The 18,012-nt window shown below is 43.9% G+C and overlaps 1 long non-coding RNA gene across 1 annotated transcript; it reads right to left on the bottom strand.

Moving 5' to 3' along the window:
• Window positions 1-1,746: 1,746 nt before the first annotated feature.
• LOC119853597 lies at window positions 1,747-16,999 on the bottom strand. The gene is made up of 3 exons (XR_005292138.1): window positions 16,940-16,999; window positions 12,312-12,538; window positions 1,747-3,187 (listed from the first exon to the last, which is right to left on the bottom strand). It is a non-coding gene; the product is annotated as an uncharacterized LOC119853597 (long non-coding RNA).
• Between the last annotated feature and the right edge of the window lie 1,013 nt (window positions 17,000-18,012).

The following is an 18,012-nucleotide window of genomic DNA, read 5'->3' as shown; positions in this document are numbered from 1 at the left end:
ATTTGTAAATGGGCCTGCCATAGTGTTGGCTTACAAAATGATTAATTTACATTTCAAAAGACACACACATCTTAATCTCCTATCTGAAAGAAAACCTGCTTTTCTCTTTGATGGTGACAGACTTTAAAACATATTTTCAGTACATGTACACAACTCCTTAAATATTATCCATACATATAGCTCAAAACAATTATGAGAATCAACTCTCTTGAGCCTTTTTGGCAAATTAGAATATACATGCCACACTTGGGAGATACCTGTACCCTCTATGCAGCCCCTCTGTGCCCCTTTGCCAGCATGGGTCACAGAGAGTTATAGTGGATCACAAATTGACCATGAGTTAACAATGTGGTGCAGTTGTGAAAAAGGCTATCATCATCTTGGGGTGTATTAACAGGATTGTTATAAGATACAGGAGATAATTGTCCTGCTCTAGTTGGCAGTGGAGCGGCCTCAGCTGGAGTACTGTGTCCAATTCTTGACGCCACACTTTTGCAAAGATGTGAACAAATTGGAGAGTTGAGAGGAGAGCAATAAAAAATTATAAAAGGTTTAGAAAACCTGACTAATGAGGTTAAAAAAGTGGGCATATTTTGTCTTGAGAAAAGCTGACTTAGAGGTTACCTAATAAATCTTCAAATATGTTAAGGGCTGTTATAAAGGGGACTGTGATCAATTGTTCTGTATGTCCACTGAAGGTAGGAGAAGTAGTAATGTGCAGCAAGGGAAATTTAGATTAGACATTAGGAAAAACTTGCAAACTATAAGGATAGTTATGTACTGGAATAGGCTTCAAAGAGTAGTTGTGACATCCCCATCAATGAAGGTTTTTAAGAACAGGTTGGACAAACACCTGTCAGGGATAGTCTAGGTTTACTAGGTGCTGCTAGCTAGCACAGGGGCTGGCTCAAGATCCCCTCCAGCCCTACATTTCTGTGACTGTATGATTCTATATAAAGTCATCTAGGTGGCTGTCATAGAAACCAGCTAGATTTGTACTCCTGTTCTTTTTGCTAGATTTGTTGCTTAGAGGAACCCTTGAAGAGAGCATCATCCGATGAAGTGAGCTGTAGCTCACGAAAGCTTATGCTCTAATAAATTTGTTAGTCTCTAAGGTGCCACAAGTACTCCTTTTCTTTTTTCAAATAGAACTGAATCATAGTGACAGGTGGAAATTGGTTTGTCAGTCTGAATGAGTGAATCTAAACTGAACTGGTGTTAAATTAATATTTATATATCTATTTTGTTTCTACAGGGAAATGGAAAATAGTAGTAAAACTCTTCGCTGGGGGGGAGGGGCGGGCATGCGTGCAAAACTCTCTTGTTATGTGTTTGTAGAATAGGACTGTTGCCTCTAGGGTAGGCCTTAAATTCAGCCAGAGCTGTCCAGAGTGGAGCTCTGGTAAATATTTTTCAAACCTTGTGTTCTGGGCCACGGTGCTCAAAGCACCACAGGTCCGGCAGGAGTACTCTGAGAAAAACGAGGCTTACACACAGCTGTGAGTTATTGGTTTTACTGACGGTTAGTGACCCACCCGCTACAGGGACTCAAAGCGTTGCAGTCACGAAGGCGGGGAACCCAGCACACTGGAGCTCTGCCTGGGATGGAGTCCGACGGAGGGGCAGATAGTCAGCATTAATAAGCATTACACAAAAACAGCTCATGAATATAAAGTTAGGTGCTTCTTAAAGGGGGGCTTTCTACTACCTGGCGAAGGGCCATGCAAAGCAGCTGTGTCCTTCAACTATCTCCTACAATAACAAAACAGCTATCTATGTCCCACAGTAGCCTCTCGGCTCGAGAAAGCGGAAGTTCCCTGGCTAGGCCGTAACAAAGTCTTCTGCAGTCCCTTACACTCCTCCCCTCACTTTCTCGAGTGATGCTAAGGACTATGAGGATGCAGTGTGGAGAAAAAACCGCATACAGCACTGGGAGACTAGCCACGACCGCAAAGGCAGCAAAAATATAAGCCAATAAGGCAAATAAGGCCAATAAGCAGGCCTTGAACAAGATGGGCGGCCCAACTCTGTAACGTGAAGAGCCAGGACCAAAGCCAGGTGTCCCCTTGCTGTTGGCAGATCCCTACCGCCAACTGACGGAGTCATTGTAAATCGGCCTCAATGGAGGGCCTGGCGTCCGTCACATTAAAGCAGCACATACCAGCAAACTCCTGGAACGGATGGCCATATCGGAGTAACAAATAATCAATAGCTAGCCTATCTTGCAGCATTCCCTGGTGTACCTTGCCTAACTCGTGTGAAAGGAGTGCGAGGACTGTAGGGGTCAGGTTGATGGCTTTTGCGACAGCACACGCAAGGTGTTCCACCGCATGATAATTATGCACCACCAACCCAGGAATACCAATCAATGAAAAAGCAAGGGCCGCAGCTTTGGCCTCGGAAAATAATGTCACGTCGGCTTTACAGGTGGAGTCAAAAGGGATGGTGTCTCTCCGGTGGTGGGCAGATACTTGTGAAGGATGAGGAAAAATGAGGGGGGGCCACACGGCCAAGGGCACAGGGGCCCCCTGAACTATTGGCCGGAATGAAAGAATAAGCGGTCCTGCCACATAAGAGAAACCATCCTGTGGGCAATTTCATATGCCCGTATGCAAATGAAACCTCAGTGCTTTCATTACAGATTAACTCCACATTGGTGTGATTTGCCCCAATGTGCCTGGCATTTACAAAAAACATACAAAAGGAGGCAACAGTTACATTGGCCAGACGAAATGAATACATAGACACATCTAGATTATATTGGGCGGGACCCAAAGCATACAAATCCATATATGTAATAGTCTTATCAATTGTCTTCAGTAAAGAATAGTGCTGGACGAGGATCAGGTCGGTGCAGACACCGATGAAACAGGTTTCCATCACAGCACCCACGGCATACGTACGCGGTAAGCAAAACGATGTTGCATTAACGGCACTTTGGGCTAACACCAACCAGGCATTCACGGAGGAGGTGGTGGCTCCTTCAGCGGTGACGCTCATAAGGAGCGCTGCGACAAGCGGGAGAGTGAAACCATGTGAGGATAGTCTTCCACCTCCGGGAGTATGTAGGCCCATCCTTCCCTGGTGGTAAGGACTATGGTGGCTTGCGATTCCTGCTGCGGTACCGTCCACCACACGTTAGCCAATATGTGCCACTTAGTCTCGCTCGGGGCACTGGTTTCTAGGCCTGCGGGAGGTAAAGGAAACAGGTTACATAGGGCCTCCCCTCGCTCCCATTGCAGTGGCTCTGTTGCAGCGCTGGTGCAAGAGAGGGCACCCAACGAGCGGTCTGAACTTAACCAATACGGGGAATAAAATCGTAAGCCTGAAATCAATGGTGTGATAAAAATAAGCTTGGTGGCTCACATTGGAGCTGCGACTGGGTGGACCAGGGGTTCACCTCCTGTCCGGGCTGCAGGGCATATGGTGCGTAAAAGGTAATTACGCCTTGCGCGGGGTCGATCACACCCAGCGCCTGTATTAGACTCACCCGTAGGTGGGCATGTATGGCAGGGGGAAAGACCAGACACTGGAAGGGCGTCTGGCCACCCAACGAACAATTGTTGAGTAGCCAGACAGTCTGTTCCAGCACCCCAGACCACTTGCGGAGCGTATGGGTGGGGGTGAGGCGATGGATCTGATCCTTCAAGAGCCCGTTCAGGCGCTCAATAAGGCCGCTTGCTGTAGGCATATACGGAAGATGGTAGTGCCAGTCCACTGCCACGTCTGTGGCCCAGGTCCGTATGGCCTGGGCCATAAAGTGGGTTCCCTGGTCGCTCTGTAGAATGTGTGGAGTTCCATAGCAGGAGCACAGTTGCTGTAGCACAGCCAAAGTAGTAGCTGCGGCCGCGGTGGCACTGGGATATACAAACAGCAGGCCAGTATATGTATCCACAGCCGTAAAGGCATACTGCCAGTGCCGCTCTTGAGGCAAGGGGCCAATATAGTCCACTTGCCAATCCTGACAGGGACCTGCAGCCCGAGCAATTCTGCCGGTTGGTCCCGGGAGGGCAATAGGCGCCAAGCAGGAGCAAACCGGACAACTGGCACAAACCGTCCGACAGGCCACCAAGGGCAGGGAGGCGCCTTGGCGGAGGGCTGTGATTTGCGTTGCTCGGGCTTCTCAGTGGCCTCCTTCCACATGGTACCATTCTGCCAGCTGCAGGACCTCCCCCCGTGCCATGGCATCGGCCGACGCATTCCAGTGGGCCTCGGAGGTTTTAGCCTTTGTGTGGGCATCTACATGTCGCACGGCCAGAGGGGTCTGTCGGGCATAGTGCAGGAGCTGCTGCCAGAGCGCCGCTCCCCACAGGGATCGGCCTGCAAGTTCCCAACCCTTCACCTCCCACGCAGTTATCCAGGTCTGGAGGCCCTTGTATAATACCCAGCTGTCCATATAAAGGTAAACCCGTGATAGGGCACCCTCAATTGCCAGGGTGGCGGCCCACAATTCAGCCCACTGGCTGGAGCTGGCCGTTCCCCAAGCCATTGCCAAGACATCTGCATAGGGGGCATAGGCTATGGCCTGCCATTGCCTGGCTCCCTGCGCTGTATAGGAGGCTGACCCATCTGTGAACCATGCATGTTCTTGCTTCTCGATGGACAGTTGGTCCACTGAGGGGGCCTCCTCTATTGGAGAGGCACGCACGGGGTCTTCCACCGGGGGCAGCTCCTCCGTGAGGGAGGGCACATGCTCGAACGTGACAGCCCCCAGTAACAGGGCACAACGACAAACTGGAATGTGGTGGCAGTGACTTACCACTGTGTTGGTCACACAGCCAACAAACAAGGATTTTTGTGAAGCTGCGTTGCAGCATCTGCGCAAAAGTACAGTCTCTCAGCGTTATGAGCAGCGGTTGTTGTTTGAAGATTGCTAAGGCTTGAGCTAATTCTGATATTTTAAACTATGGGGACAGCAAATTAAAACAAAGGATGTCTCTGAGGAAAAAGATCTATGAGCACAAGGTCTCAGAGAGTCCCAAAGCCACAAAAAGTATTCAGGGTGAGGCAGAGAAAGATACATTGATAGCATGTGAAGTGCAAGGGCAGTCACAGCATACTGAAGCTACGTGCAGAGCATTCCAGACTGTGTACAAACTGGTGAAACAAAATCATCCCTCCTATGATTTTGAAACAGAATTTGATCTGCAGAAGTTAAATGGACTAAATATGGGGCGAATTTTGCACTCATACGTCACCTGTACTAGCATGCAGCACCACATTGTGGAGGACATGAAGAAATTATATGTGTAAATACTCTGTTTTGTAAGTGCAAAGTCGCAGTAGTGATTGATGAGTCAACTACTTTGAACCAGGCTTCCACTCTTATTGTCTATATACAATTTGCAACAGAGGAGATGGAACAGCCTATGAATGTATTTGTTGACCTAATCCAGTTTCCAGCCACTGATGCCAGAATCTTGCTGCAAAAGTTGGATGCAGAGGCTTAATTAAAGGAGCACTTGGTGGCTTTTGCTTGTGATGGAGCTATAGTTCTGCTAGGTCAGAAGAGCAGAGTGGCTACTCTGATACAGCTGCCTATTCCAAAGGTAACTGTCTGGCACTGCTCTGCCCACCTATTGGAACTCTAGTCACACTGTCACACAGGACATTTATGGAGTTGACCACTTTAAAGTGCTTATGGACAAACTCTGCTCCCTGTACCATGCCTTCTCTAAAAGTGCCAAGGAACTTCAAGAAAATGCAGCAACTTTGCATGTAGAAATCTTGAAAATGGGGTGTGGTCTGGAAACATGATGGGTTGCATCGAGTAGCCGTGCAGTGAAAGTGGTCTGGAAGAATTACTGTGCTCTCTTTCTTCATTTCCAGCAGTCAGTGGAAGCACAAGGTAAAGAAAAAGACATGTTCAGTGGACTCTAGAAACACCTGACATCTGCATCATTTGTACTCAACCTGGCCATATTTTCTAACGCTCAACGAGAGTTGGTGGAACTGTCACTTGAGCTCCAGTCCAGGGAAATCAATATCCAAAGTGCACAAGACAAAATTCTCAGGCAGATTTGTGTTTTTGAACAGAGAGTGCAAGAAACAGGGGAGCAGGAGAGGTTTGCTTGAGAAGCCAAAACTGCAATGGAATTTCAGGGCATCGCGCTGAAAACAAACACAGAAGGCAACACGTCAGGCAACCAATCCCAATTCTACAGAAGTTTGGAAAACCAGCAGCAGCACAGGCTCAGAGACAAAACTAAAAAGCAACATGCTGCTGATGTCAAATTTCTATATCCTACGAACTGGCCGCAGGATGCCAACATACTCCATGGAGAACATGAAGTCCAGGCTCTCTGCCAGAGGTTACAATTGGACAAGATAGCGGTAGTGTGTAGGTTCAGAGAGTACAAGAACAGTCACCAGAAGGCAATGCCAGACCCCATCAAATCTCTTGTAAAGTGCGTCAATATTATACTGATGGCATCAAGCGAATGTGAACAGGATTTCTTGCACATGAACATAATCATGATCCTTTTGCGATCATCTTTAAAAATGCAGACCATATCAACACTACTTTTCATGAGCTTGGTAGGACTACTTCTCATGATGTTCAATGCTGAGCCATATGTGAGACCTTGGATGGGGAAAGGAAGACACGTTGCAGGAGCAATGTCAGGGAAGGAAAAAAAAAGTATTAAAACATCATGATACCTCTGTGGAGCCTCCTCGAGTAGCTTTTTGTTTGTCTGGTAGCTGGAGAATGGGGGCGGGGCACGTGTGGGGCTCCAGGAAATATTCTATGAGAATTTAAGCCCTGCTTTAGGGACTACTGCAGTTCCAATAAAGAAGAAGAAGAATTAGGGCAATGGATAGGGATAAGGATCAGAAGAATCCACTCAACCTTGGGCCAAACCCCATAAGTCCTTACTGATGCGAAACTCCCACTGAAATCCTATGGACTGAGATGAGGGCTCCAGGATTTGGCCACTTTTGTGAAAAAGATAGTGATATATCTTATCTATTCATGCATCCATCCTAGATACTTAAATTTCTGAATTTACAGAACCTCTTATTTTGTTTTCCTGGAAAATAGAGATCAGTTCAGATTCTTAAGCCAAGTTCAGGTGTCTTTCAACAAGCAGAAGGATGCAAATAGCATATTTTATGAATATTATGTACTCCATAGTTATTGTGGTGTTTGCTATAGGATTACATGGGGTTAATTCAAGCAGGAGTTTGTTGCACATATGCAAGAAAATTGCTTCAGATAGCCCCCTGATACTTAAAGGACAATGCAGAGAACCAACAGCTTTAAAGTTTAGCCCCCAACTCTATCAACCTGGCATTAAGTATGCATATGGCATGGGGATGGCACTGCTCTTATTTTTTTATCTCCTCCTGGTGACTGGACAAACAGTCAGGTGGCCTTGCTGATGCTTTTAGGTCGGTCATCAGACATTGATACCACCAACCACCAGCTTGCAGTGTGTAGCTGGAGCAGACTTAATCAGGTTCCAGAGACACAGGGCAGACAGAGGACTTTGGTTGTACATATAAAGAATTACATTTGCTATTGGGGGGAGCAAGGTTTTGGAGCTGGGGGAACCCCAGTCACCAGAGGTTGGGCCTACTGAGTAATCACAGGTAGTGCATAAGGGACTGTAGCCTGGGCCCAGTCTAAGAGTGGAAGAATCATGGGATTCCACTCCAGGACCAGTGAAGGCACAAAGCCTCACACCTCAAAGGGTGCACTCAGAGACCAAAGAAAAGGGTTACAGGTGCAGCTGGCCCTGAGTCATGACACCTTACACACCCAAAACTCCCACTGGCTTTGGATGGGCTACAAAAACAGGATTAAGATCACAGTTGTTTTCTTAGGAAGCTTCTTTTTTATTTGATACAAGATGATGCAAGGTTTACTTTGGATTTTTGGCAGAACAATAAGAGCTGTGCAGTCTCCTTGCCATATACAGACCTAAAGCAGGGTTGAAAGGAAATCTGAAGACTTCAGATGACATCAGATTTGCCTCTTCAGAAACATCTCAATAATCTTCCCCAAAATATAGGAATAGAGATTATCAACATTAAGCAATAGTTTCTTCCATACGGGCTTGTTCGAGGCAAACTGGCAAGCCACTCCCTGTAAGGATGTGTTAAGAATCTTAGCTGCCAGTGGAATAAATATTTCCTCACTTGCTTGTACAGCCCATGTAAGACAAAACCCCTACATTAGGGAAAATATCCCCTGTTTTTTTCTTCTCGTTAATTTATTCAATATATGAGGATCCAATGACTGGATTTACATGACATTTTTTGAGGTTGCTTACGTACACTACAGTACCAAAGAGCTATTATGATGAATTACAGTAACATAATGCTAAGAACTTCAACAACAGCCCAGGACACTAAAGATAGTTGCTAAGTTTCAAAGGAACTAGCCACAATTCAGCAAACAAATTCAGGACAACTAATGACAATATACACTCCATCTTCCACCTTCCACTTCATATTCTCTCGTGTGATAGCTTAGTAGTCTTAGTGGATACCTATTCTCCTTGGAAGCACTGGCTTACATTGTGGCAGGGTGACTCAGTGATTCATCCTCTGGAGTAGAAAACTTTAGCACACATAGTTTACTGTGTTGTGGGTTTTTCAGCTAAGCCTTTTAAAATGAAAATTCTCACTGCTCTGCATGGACATTAAATATTTCATGGCACCTTTGAATAGAGTAGAGGTTTTCCCTGTTGTGCAATATACTCCATGCCAAATGGCAAAGTTCTCCATCCCATAAGGTGCTGTATTTCAATGGCATTGTTTGACTGTACAGAACAGTAATTTGTGACAGGGTTTAGAATCATTCAGGATGAAAAATACTATATACACTTGAATTAATGGTATAGTCTGTTGACACAGCCTTTCCCCTTGTTGAGGATACTAGCAGCCTTATTTCCAGCTGTGGGCAGAGAGAGAGAGAGGCCTGAAGTAGAATGCCCTTGGCCTTTGAAAGAAGTTTGGGTCTGGATCTGGATGTGAACTTCATAGACCTGTCCCAGCTCTGAATAAATGAAGCTCTTCAGTGAGCATACACTTGGCTATTTGAAAATTCACTTTTGTTTCCCCCTAGGCATGAATTCAGTGGGGACTTACATTTGCCACTGAGAACATGAACAAAAATAGTATATTCTTCTTCACGGGTCTCTGCATATTTTCACTCTTGGGAATGGGGCCAGTGGCACCTGAACTTTTTAAACCACCAGGAAGCTGCATCATTTAGGTCCCTGTGAATGGCAAATTGTGGTATTGAATGTTCAGAGCCTGAGGTTACAAAAGGAAGTGCAGTCTTCAATGGCCTCAGGTCCTTCCCATTCTTTACAGTAGCCAGTAGAGGAACCTGGAGTCTGGCTATCTACATTCTTACACTTGCGCTTTTTTGTCCAAAATGTTTTTCTAGTTAGTTAGGTAGTTGTAGTGTTTTTACTACTGTTTTAGTGTAGTTTAGGGTGGCTTAGTGTGAAACAAGTGTTAAGAGCCTCATTAGACGTATGTTTGTTCCAGAGACATGGGGGGCTTATAAAGGTGTGGCTCCAGGTGCCTTCTTAGGGTACGTCTACATTGCAATTAGATACCCACGACTGGCCCATGCCAGCTGACTTGGACTTGCGGGGCTCAGGCTGTGTGGCTGTTTAATTGCAGTGTAAACTTCAGGGCTCAGGCTGCAGCTTGAGCTTTAGGACCCTGTGAAGCGGGAAGGTCCCAGAGTTCGGGCTGCAGCCTGAGCCTGGAAGTCTACACTGGAATTAAACACCCCGGTGAGCCCAAGTCAGCTGGCATGGGCCAGCCATGGGTGTCTAATTGCAGTGTGGACATACTTTTAGAGGTCAGTACAGAAACTGAAGCTAGAACCATCAGCTCTTCATCCACTGGATGCTCATTGTTTTGGTGCTGATGAAAAACAATGTTCATCCTTCACAGTACCCAAGTCTGCATCACCCTCAGAGCTCCTGGATTTAGTTTTAAGGTCCTTACCCATAAGAAGGGCTTGAAGCAAATACACATCACACATAGGTGCAGTGAATGGGCCTCCTCGAGGCAAATCAGGAACCACACAGGGACATGACTCATGGAGAAAATCAGTCTTCTCTGTTCAGCTTTCTGCCAACTCCAGCTAGCTCTCCTTGGGTGTTGGGGGGGGGGGGGCAGGGGGTCAGCTTGCCTCCAACAGTTAGGAAGGCTGGAAAGATTCACAGATTCTAAGGCCAGAAGAGACCACTGTGATCATCTAATTCAGCAGTTCTCAAACTGTGGATCAGGACCCCAAAGTGGGTTGCGACCCCATTTTAATGGGGTTGCCAGGGCTGGCGTTAGACTTGCTGGGGGCCAAGCCCCACTGCCTGAGGGCTTCAGCCCTGGGTAGTGGGGCCCAGGTTACAGCCCTCCCCACCCTCTGGCCTGGGCTTTGGCTTTGACAGGGCAGTGGGGCTTGCCACCCACACCCCCACACCCCAGGTAGTGTAGTAATTTTTGTTGTCAGAAGGGGGGTCGCGCTGCAGTGTAGTTGGACAACTCCTGATCTAGTCTGACCTCCTGTGTAACACAGGCCATAGGCATTCCCCCAAATAATTCCCAGAGCATAGCTTTAAGAAAAAAACATCCAATTTTGATTTAAAAATTGTAGCGATGGAGAATCCACCACAACCCTTGGTAAATTATTCCAGTGGTCAATTACTCTCACCATTAAAAATTTACATTTTATTTCCAGTCTAAATTTGTCTAGCTTCAACTTCAAGCCATTGAATCTTTGCTGGACTGAAGAGCACATTATTAAATATTTGTTTATCAAGTACCTCTTAACTTTCTCTTTGTTAGACTAAATAGATTGAGCTCCTTGAGTCTATCACTATAAGGCATGTTTTCTAATTCTTTAATCATTGACCAATGATGTCAGCTTTCACCCTCCCTTGTTATATTTTCAAACAAGCACCTTCTGATCTTATCCTTGACTGCTATTCACCCTTGGGAGAGACTCCCTGCGAGCCTTTGCAAAGCTACCTCATTGTCCTTCAGATCCCTTCCTAAAAATCTCTACCTTGCCAAGATACCCACAAAAAATGACTGGATCTCCTTAGTGCTGCCACAATATAAAAAAGAAATACTCTAAACAATGAAATTTCAGGATAGTCACTCTGTCTATGTGTCACTTTGAAGTAATGCGAACAGCTACAAGCGTGGCTGAGAGCTCTTACTGTTTAGAATATCACCAGGTTCCATCATCACTGGGATTCTCAATCTGTTATTATCCAGTTTTTAAGGTCTCAGAAATTTTGACTTTACGAATTACACCCATGCAATGTTCAGCTACTGTCAAGCATGTATCTATGCCATGCCAAGAGTTCTAGATCAGAGGTAATTGGTAACAGCCAATCACCATGCTTACTCTACAGTTAATCTGCATACAACAATTTCATTGGCTGTATAAGGAAGACTACACAGGTGACTGATTACCTGGCTCAGCTGCCACACGTATGTGACAGCATGGACTTTTTGCTATTAGTAACAGTAATAATGAATTGACCACCTTGGCTATAATATTACTCAGGGACTCTGGGAATGATGGTAGCAAACTACCAGGCTATTATGACCCTCTATCAATATCGATACTCTCTCTCTTCTATTAGATAGTCTACCATATAAACTTAAGTTTTGTAGGAGCTAGTGACTGAAGGCCTTTTAGTAGCAAAACATTGCTTTGATGCACAGAATATTACTAGTAGTTGTCAGGGACGTTGTTAGGGATCTAAACATTTCACTTAAATAAAGGGAACAGAAGAAGCAAACTCAGATCCTTCCCTCTCCCACACAAATTAGACTTATTTCCAAAAATTTTAAAAAGCAAGATCTGCAAATAAAACTTTCTTTGATAATTTGTTCATTATACCATTAAAAATGCCTAAAAGATTTTAATAAATGATTCATTCGTTTCTTCTTCCATATATTAGCAGGCTTTTATTATGAGCAAGTAAATAGTTGAGCTAATAGGCCTGCCTGAAACATCATTAATCTTCCACTAATTAGGTTTCCCACTTTGGGGCTATTATATTTTAACAATACATTCCAGACTGCCTTGACAAGTTAGTCTTCACTTTAGATCTACAATCAAATAGTTTTTCAGATGAAATGGTATAATAAAGTTTTACAAAAATAATCAAAAATGGAAAAAAAATGGATGAAAAATCCCAAACCCCCTCAAATACCTGGGTCAGATCATTTGGCCTGCTTAGATTCAGTTTAATTTTGGCGGATTACATCACACAGAGTAGTCACATGTGCACTCCTAACTGCAAAGACTGTAGCCAGAGTCTTACCTTTTTGCATTGTTCCAGATTCACAAAGGCCAGAAAGCTGGCTCCCTGGCAATTCTCCTAGTGCAAGAGGATTGCCCATCTGCTGTAGAGCTGATTTAGTAGATCTGTGCCAATCCTCATCCTGATCTTCAGATTAGGGCATAGCCAGAATGCTGTTATGCTCAAGGTATCCGACTGCTATGCTCTAGGGGACCGACTGGCTAAGCAGCAGTTCTGCAGAAAAGGACCTGAGGATTATAGTGGACGAGAAGCGAGATATGAGACAGCAGTGTGTCCTTGTTGCCAAGAAGGCCAATGGCATATTGGGCTGTATTAGTAGGAGCATTTCCAGCAGATCAAGGGAAGTGATCATTCTCCTCTATTCAGCACGGATGAGGCTACACCTGGAGTATTGTGTCCAGTTTTGGTCCCTTCACTGTAGAAGGGATGTGGACAAATTGGAGAGAGAGTCCAGTGGAGGGCAACGCAAATGATTAGGGAGCTGGAGCACATGATTTACGAGGAGAGGCTGAGGGAACTGGGGTTATTTAATCTGCAGAAGAGAAGAGTGAGTGGGGGTTTGATAGCAGCCTTCAATTACCTGAAGGGGGTTTCAAAGAGGATGGAGCTTGGCTGTTCTCAGTGGTGGCAGATGACAGAACAAGGAGCAATGGTGTCAAGTTGCAGTGGGGGAGGTCTAGGTTGGATTTCACTATTTCACCAGGAGGGTGATTTCACTATTTCACTAGGAGGGTGGAATGGGTTACCTAGGGAGGTGATGGAATCTCCATCCTTAGAGGTTTTTTAAGGTCAGGCTTGACAAAGCCCTGGTTGGAATGATTTAGTTGTTGTTGGTCCTGCTTTGAGCAGGGGGTAGACTAGATGACTCCCTGAGGTCTCTTCCAACCCTAATCTTCTATGATTCTATGATTCTATCCTCAGCTGCTAGAACAACCTCATGGAGTCCTAGAAAGGATGGTCTTGTGGTTAAGATGCAGGGGGCCTGATCCTTAGCTGGTGTGAATCAGCATAGCTCCACTGGGTTCATTGAAGTTATGCTGATTTACAACAGCTAAGGATCTAGCCCCAGACTGGGACTCAGGAGGTCTGAGTTAATACTTGACTCTAACACAGACTTTCTGTGTGACCTTAGTTGAGTCACTTACCTCTCTGTGCTTCAGCTGTCTGTCTGCAAAATAGGGATAATAATCCTTTATAGAAACATAGAAATGTAGGGCTGGAAGGGATTTGGAGAGGTCATCTAGTCCAGCCCCCTGTGCTGAGGCAGGCTAGTAAATCTAGACCATCCCTGGCAGGCATTTGTCTGAAAAACCTCCAATGATGAGGCTTCCACAACCTACTTTGGAAGCCTAATCCAGAGTTTAACTGCCCTCAGTTTTATCCAATGAAGTGAGCTGTAGCTCACGAAAGCTTATGCTCAAATAAATTTGTTAGTCTCTAAGGTGCCACAAGTCCTCCTTTTCTTTTTCCCCAATCTTATGTTTCATCTAGTTAGAGTGTGAGCATTGGGGACTGTCTCTTACTAAGCGCACGTACAGCGTCAAGCACAATGGAGCTCTGATCTCAGCTGGGACTTGGAGGCACTACTGGAATACAAACAATTACAAATAATTAGCCCTGTCATGAATTGTGGCTCAGATTGCTCCCAGTGCCCCACCCCTTGCTAAAGGCAGCCTGCAAATAGCATGGTTGATAGTCTCTAAGTAATACACGTTTGCAAAGTGCTTTGAACAGATAGAGTGTATTGAATAGTAACAGCCCTCAGTTTAATTCCTTTAAAAGCACCAAGCCTAAGGGAACACAAAGGGAGGGGCTGCAACATTCTGTGACATGTGATGTACTTCTCACCCAAGGGAAGGCATATTACACACTGGTTTTTCAGCTCATGAAGGCCTCCTACATAGTGGCATATCACAGCCAAAAAAACAGCTTTCAGTTTGCCTTTCACTGAATGTATGCCACATGTTACTGAATGCATCAGTGAGAGATAAGGGCCAGATCTGGTTTCAGAGTCTGATCCTGCTCCCACCCCACACATCATATCAAGACTTGATAGAGTTTGCCTCTTGTGATGAGAGGGTTCGGTCCTACTATTCTTTGACACACACACATACACATACCCTTTACTTCCCAGGAAATATCTCCTTCACAAAATGTGTTATACTGGACTAGCACTAGAAATCATCGGAGGGTTCTCCTCACATATGGTGAGCTCCAGCAGTGAATCTTAAAATATGTTTAATTTAATTTAGTAACTCGTATTGAATTATCTCCAGATTATTAATTAAGGACCCAGTTCTGCATCCCTATTCACACTGAGCAGCACTTACTCTTATGAATAGTTCCAGTGAATTCAATGGACAATTTGCGTGGATTAAGTGCTACTCAGCGTGGGTAGTGGTTTCGAATCAGATCTAAAATGAAGCATCCATAGTCAATAAACTTTTGCTATGGTTATTAAAACATATCGCCACTCCCAAGTAATCAAAGACCATGACAGTTTCTAAAAAGTCATTAGACTGGTTTAAAATCATGAGATTTAAAAAATAATAATACATTATAGGATCTTTAAATTTGTCTTCTGGTTTCTAAGCTTTTAGGGTGCACTCAATTCATGTATTCAAGCTTTTCTCTGCAGGCATGAGAACTAGAAACATAGCTTTCACTTTTTTTAAAAAGTAAGTAAAATTCTCCAAATAATCCCTTCACTCCAACAACTGGCTTTAAGAAGAGCAACAATTAAATCCTGACCTTCTTGAAGTCAATGGTAGTTTTGCCATTGACTTTAATGGGGCCAATATTTCACCCTAAATATTGCGAGACTCATAAAAGTCAGCAACACAGAATATTTATTTGTTAGAAAAATCCCATTCTGCAATTACCTTACATTCCTAATTTATTCCCCAGTTAAACAGGAGAAAGATGAGACACATCTCAAGGTTAGTCAAGTCTCAAGGTATTCTGGTGAGAGGATACGAGATCAAAAAACTGTTTCACTCCATTTCTTTGTTAATTTGGGTGGTTGGTAAGATACGGTTGTAATTAAAGCCTCTTTCTTCTGGATAGGTTCAACTGCTCTCATTGCTACCATATCAACCATATTAGATAAATGTTTGCTCAAAGTAAGTGCATTTACACAACATAATTACATTTTTTAAGTCCATTGATTGTAATGTTTTCCTTATATTACCCTGATTTTTTCTGTCCTATTCAAATGCCAGAATGAAAACAGGCTGAGTACATTTTTAGCATTTTAAATTAAGAAAAAGTTTAGAGCCTCGTGAATAATTTAATCTATAAACATAGCCTGTTTTTTCTGCTTGTGTAATGTCTGAAGTGGATCTAGTTTGAATCTTTTAATATTTGAATTTAAGATTTTTTTTGCAAGATTTTTTTTATTAGCTAGATTGGTCATGTGCAATTTTCATTACTCTGTATTTGAAATTTGAATTGCATTGGTTGGTTGTAATTCATGAGACAAGTCACATTCCTTGACAGTTACAGTTCAGACACTCTCAGGGGAAAACAGAGGGTCTGAACCCCAAAGAGTAAGCAATTGAACCAATTGGTTGTATACAATATTATTGTACATAAAAATATGTCTGGTAAGATCCTGTATGAAAGCTTGTATAAGATATGTGCACAGACAGTAGTAATGAATTTATGTATTTATATATACTGAATACTATGTTCATGACTTGTACTGCAATTTCAAGTACACATAGCTCCTCTCAGGTTGTTTACACTATACCAACTTCAAGCACTCATCTGTGGTCCAGCTAGAAAGAGACAATGGGGGACCATTAAGAGTACCCAGAAGTTACCTACTACAGGACAGGCCCAACAAAGAAAATAACAGAACGCCACTAGCTGTCACCTTCAGTCCCCAACTAAAACCTCTCCAACGCATCATCAAGGATCTACAACCTATCCTGAAGAATGACCCATCACTCTCACAGATCTTGGGAGACAGGCCAGTCCTTGCTTACAGACAGCCCCCCAATCTGAAGCAAATACTCACCAGCAACCACACACCACACAACAGAACCACTAACCCAGGAACCTATCCTTGCAACAAAGCCCATTGTCAACTGTGTCCACATATCTATTCAGGAGACACCATCATAGGGCCTAATCACATCAGCCACACTATCAGGGGCTCGTTCACCTGCATATCTACTAATGTGCTATGTGCCAGCAAAGCCCCTCTGCCACGTACATTGGTCAAATTGGACAGTCTCTACATAAAAGAATAAATGGAGACAAATCAGACGTCAAGAATTATAATATTCAAAAACCAGTTGGAGAACACTTCAATCTCTTTGGTCACTCAATTACAAACCTAAAAGTGGCAATTTTTCAACAAAAAAATTTCAGAAACAGACTCCAATGAGAGACTGCTGAATTGGAATTAATTTGTAAACTGGATACAATTAATTTAGGCTTGAATGCAAACTGGGAGTGGATGGGTCATTACACAAAGTAAAACTATTTCCCCATGTTTATTCCCCTCCTCCCCCCGCTGGTCCTCAGATGTTCTTGTCTACTGCTGGAAATGGCTCACCTTAATTATCACTACAAAAGGTCCCCCCCACCCCCGCTCTCCTGCTGGTAGTAGCTCACCTTACCTGATCACTCTAGTTACAGTGTATGGTAACACCCATTGTTTCATGTTCTCTGTGTATATAAAACTCCCCACTGTATTTTCCACTGAATGCATCCGATGAAGTGAGAGGTAGCTCACGAAAGCTTATGCTCAAATAAATTTGTTAGTCTCTAAGGTGCCACAAGTCCTCTTTTTCTTTTTGTGGATACAGACTAATACGGCTGCTACTCTGAAACACTGAAATAACTTGTTGAAATTGAAAAAAAACAAAACCCTAGTATTGAAAAAAGGAGAGAATTCTCCCCACTGTGAATAATGATGAGTCATCATGACAACAGAAAAAAACTTTTCAAAACAGGCTTGAGTCTGGGATTTTTTATACAGAAACTGAGGGCAACATCTAAGCGGGCACTATTTGTGAAACATCGGATTCTCTCTGTAACAGATGGCATGCCGGGAAACTGTTCAGTGGTAATAGGTAACTTGTATTAGAAAAGGGAATTTACTGATATGGAAGTGCAAAGCCTGAGATTGCATCTTTATGTTTATTTTCTATATTTTATGTTTGCATCCGATGAAGTGAGCTGTAGCTCATGAAAGCTTATGCTCAAATAAATTTGTTAGTCTCTAAGTGCCACAAGTACTCCTTTTCTTTTTGCGAATACAGACTAACACAGCTGCTACTCTGAAACCTTTATTTTCTGTGTAACTTGTATGAGTTTGCTTTTCCTTCCTATTTCATCTTTGAATCTTGTGATTTTGCTATAAAACTTTTTGTTTATTTTTACCTCAAGCAAGTCTCTGTTGCACAAGGCCCAAAGGGGCCCATGTGGGGGCCCAAATGGACTGATAACAGGGGGTGGGTTTCACACCTTTGAGGTTGATGAACCAGAGGAGAAAAGTCTGAGTGTATGATAGTTAAGAACTAAGGGTAGATGTATCTGAGGAGACTCAGTACTGGGAAGGCTGTTTGTGTCATCCTGCAAGGAGTAACTATGTTGGAGGGTGCCAGGTTGAGAGCTTTATGTTTTTAAAATGGCTACTGGCATCAGAATGCTGAGCCATTGCAGTATGGCATTAAGGCACCCAGGATTG

This window comes from Dermochelys coriacea, chromosome 3, assembly GCF_009764565.3.
Source record: "Dermochelys coriacea isolate rDerCor1 chromosome 3, rDerCor1.pri.v4, whole genome shotgun sequence".
Classification (NCBI taxonomy): Eukaryota; Metazoa; Chordata; order Testudines; family Dermochelyidae; genus Dermochelys; species Dermochelys coriacea.
The sequence above is the reverse complement of the archived record's forward strand: the minus strand, read 5'-3'. Positions and strand labels throughout refer to the sequence as shown.